This window comes from Podarcis filfolensis (genome assembly GCF_964270895.1).
Source record: "Podarcis filfolensis genome assembly, chromosome: 11".
NCBI lineage: Eukaryota > Metazoa > Chordata > Lepidosauria > Squamata > Lacertidae > Podarcis > Podarcis filfolensis.
Window position 1 is genome coordinate 38,291,624 of NC_139613.1, and position 4,085 is coordinate 38,295,708.

At 39.5% G+C, this 4,085-nt stretch overlaps 1 long non-coding RNA gene across 1 annotated transcript; it reads left to right on the forward strand.

Moving 5' to 3' along the window:
- The first annotated feature begins 678 nt into the window (after positions 1-678).
- On the forward strand, positions 679-3,700 carry LOC310745128. The gene is made up of 3 exons (XR_014539965.1): positions 679-710; positions 3,343-3,407; positions 3,655-3,700. It is a non-coding gene; the product is annotated as an uncharacterized lncRNA (long non-coding RNA).
- The last annotated feature ends 385 nt before the right edge of the window (positions 3,701-4,085 follow it).

The window sequence follows — 4,085 nt, forward strand, 5'->3', positions numbered from 1 at the left end:
GGAGAAGATTTTCCTAATGGGAGGAATTGTGTTCTACCAGCTTGTCTAAGACACTTTGGGATGCTTGGTCTCTCCTCCGGATTTTCATATATATTTATTGACTCAGGATTTTAAAATTTTATTTGTTGCTTTCCCAGGAGAGCACACTCGAGGCAGTGTACAATTCAACACCCATATAAATACAATAGAATACCATAAAAATATAGAAATCAATAAAACAACATCAGAGCATTCAATGAAAAGCAACAGTGTTCATTCATCGTCCCAAATTTCATTTTAAAAGAGAGGATTTCATCTGCTTCCTAAATACAGTAGGAGTTTGCGAACTTGATTCAGGACAGAGTTCCGGAGGGACGGTGGAATGAATGACAGATAAAACCCTGGCCTTTGCCTCCATCAGTTAAACATCACAGATTTGATGGGACAAAGAGCAGAGCATCCCCTGCAGGTTTTAAGAACACTGTGGGGTTTATCTAGTTGATGCAGGCATGTGGCAGATGAAACTGAAGCCTGTTCTGTGTGTATCCAAAGTCCCGCACACAGGTCATTCCGTTTCAGTGCCGTTTCGGCCAACAGGTCAATTTCTCTGTGTCTGCTAGTTTGTGGATTGAAACTGCACTGAAAAATGCTTCCAGCGGGGTGCAGAGGCGAGGTGGTAGTTGCTGCATTACGAGATGGCCTCCCGCCACTAAGACTTAATAATGAATAAGGTAGGCTGAGATCAATTCATTTATTTCAGAGTCAACTATCTGCCATTCGAAATGAGCTTTAAAACAAATAAAGTGGAGTATTGATGCAGTTAACCCAAGCGTGGCTCTGTTCACTGATGTGAATCCTTTCCAATCCATTTACATAAGCACTCTCCTTTATGCTGCATCTTTGCTGTGAATTCTTGCCAATTCTCCCTGAACTGTGGGGCAAAATACTCTTTCCTCCTCCAACACCGCCACCATCCAACCACCTCCTCCTACTCTATAGTGCTCAAAAGGCTCTGTTTCAATTTCAGTGCACACTGTAAAAAGAAGAGATTTGGAAAGCCTTTGGTTGTTTCGCCTGCCCGTACTGAACTGTCTATCGTCTCCGAAGCTTGTTAAAGAAGATTTAACATAATGAGTGGCAGCATGCTCGTTAAAATTGGGTGGGGGCTGATTGGGGGATTTGAGGCAAATGAGCGCAAAGTTTTCAGCCGCTCGCGTTGCAGTCAAAGATGCTGCACAACAAATCCCCACAGGAGCCCTCCGAGTTGGCTGTGTTATTAACGAGTATGTGTGATTGGTGCAAATGAGTCATGCCGAGTTGTGGCACATTCCTGTATTCTTAAATGTCTCTTTACAGCATGTGTCAATATGGCAAGGTTATAACTACCAGACACACAGAGACCGGGACGCTGACAGGGAAGATGTTGAGAACAGCAGCGTGCTGGCAATCTGAATATTTAATATGCAGACTGTTGTTTTTTAACTCTTCCCATGAAAATATTCTCAAAACAACGTTTCGCCGTGCCATAGCAAATTGTTCCTTTGCATGACGCTCCGTATGGGGGAAGGCAATTGTCCAATCCATTTTAAATTGGAATTGTACAGAATCAACAGTGACTTCATGTCAAAGCGCTGTTGATTTAAGAAAGGCCCATTTTTGTCCTTTGATAAAATCCCGGGGTTATTTCCTAGTTGCGATTGTCTGTGTGTGGGGTTTTTTTTTAAAGTAGTGCGTTTAGTTGAGTTGAGCTACCCACAAATCAAAATCAAACTGAAAGGAAAATGAAATGCAACATTCTTCTTCTTCTTCTTTTTAAGGAGGCAGAATCAAAAGCAGACTTTGCAAGGACCTACTGTACTGTAGCAAAAAGTGATTTATGAAACATGTAGGATTCTGCAGCCAGGGGGATTGTTAAATGGGAACATTGAAAAGCTGTTATATGATATGCAAAACAGTGACATCATTGACCTCCTTCTAGCATCTAGCCATGGCAGGCAATAATAGTCTCTCATAAGCTCTGTTTTTCTGCAGATTTGTGTGAGCTAAATACAATACAATTAGTCTTGGAAATTAGCTATACATGACACTGGCAAATGTTGTTCAGAAAGACCCAGTCATGTTATACTCATTAAGCTCACCACTTCTTCAGCTCTTACATTCATTATCTATACTGTAGTTTTCTGTGCAGGTCTGGAAACCTCATGAGACGATGCCCATGAAAAATTTAAGTTCCTCCGATTAGTATCTTAAATTTTAAAATAATTTCTCTCTTTTTCTCTCTCATAATGCCTAATGGAATAAACATGATTTTTAAGAAGTGACTTTAATAGGTCTATTGCTTTCATAAAGTGATCGTAACACTGCAAAAGAGCAAATAAATTTGAGAAAAATATAAACATTAACATTTCATTTACTAAATTTAAAGTGAATGGCCTAGCATAAATACAGCTAAGGACTGAACTGAACTGAAAATTCATTTAGAGATTCTGTTTATATATTATTTCACTGCTTCAATACCACAAGAAATCTAGGAACCAATTTCTTTACATACATTATTCATTATGTTCGAAGTATGGAATCCTGCCAATAACACTAATAATTATCTCAGGGAAAATGTGTTTTAATGATATTTCAAACATAGCTACTTGAACTTCACATAAATCAGAGCAGTGTTAGGATTCTTGGGGGGTTGGGGAGCGGTAGATAAAATGAATAAAATCTTTCAGATGCTATGACTTTAAATTAATTTATGTTGAACACAGTGGGTACCAGATTCAGTTCTGGTTGCCATGGCAACAGACACTGAAAATTTAAACATCCAGTGGCAGGCTGAATTCTCCACAAAGAGAGTTCTTTCACATTAAAATTATATACTGGTGAGCATTAAACATATCTACATGCAAACTACTTTTTAAAAAGAATGGACTGTTCAATCATTTCTTCTAGAGAGTGAGCGTTCAGATAATGTGCTCATTTGAGCTTTAGTTTCTATTAGATTTAAAGAGCAAAGAAAAACTACCTTATAAAAAGATCAAGCAGCTAATTATCAAAAGGTAATGGAGAAGAGAATCAAAATACATAAAATGACAGCACGTTTGTAATTGCAGTTTGATCATCAGTCTAGTTTGATGGATGAGAAAGATGCTGAGCTACGTATTATTTCCATGCAAAATGAAACCAATACATTTATAGGACGTAGGTTAAACGCACAGTGCTAATCTTCTCTGAATTCTGAAGCCCGATGATGCATACTAATTCCTCAGATGGTTCTTTAACAAGCTATAAAATTACTGGATTTGTGAGTGAGTGTGTTTTGAATCTATCCATGCAATTTTTGTCTCCATGCCTCGTCTGTTTCCTCAGATGCACATCTCCATTTACTCCCAGACTTGGAAATTAGAAGTAATGGATACAAGCCAAATGGTGAAGTAAGTGTGTCAGTAATTGCTATTCAAACAGTTATCAACAGATTTGGGTGCTGGGCCCGTGCTATGCTGTGTTGCGGGAATTTTCTTTGCATGCTCAACACAAGAGATGACTGGGAGGAGGAAAGCTGTTTCAAATGTGGGAGATGGGATTCCGTTAACATTTGAACATGTTAATTTAAGCACTTGCCCAAATGTAAAGAGGGTTGCATTAGCATAAAACAACCTCTTTGTCTGTTTCCTTTGAAAGACCACCTCTCTGGCAGCTAAAAAGCAGAGGAAGACTTGATTATGTGGATTCACGGCTGCCATTTCTGCTGCAGAAATTTCTTTTCAGGTAACAGTACAGTGGTACCTGGGGTTACATACGCTTCAGGTTACATACGCTTCAGGTTACAGACTCCGCTAACCCAGAAATAGTACCTCGGGTTAAGAACTTTGCTTCAGGATGAGAACAGAAATCGTGCTCTGGTGGCACGGCGGCAGCAGGAGGCCCCATTAGCTAAAGTGGTGCTTCAGGTTAAGAACAGTTTCAGGTTAAGAACGGACATATGGAAAAAATTAAGTACTTAACCTGAGGTACCACTGTATTTCCATGTATCCTTCTCTATTTGGTCCACTGAGCAGGCTATTTGTGCCAGCAAGCCAAGCAAAATACACAGCCGCCAAGCACAGGCTTGG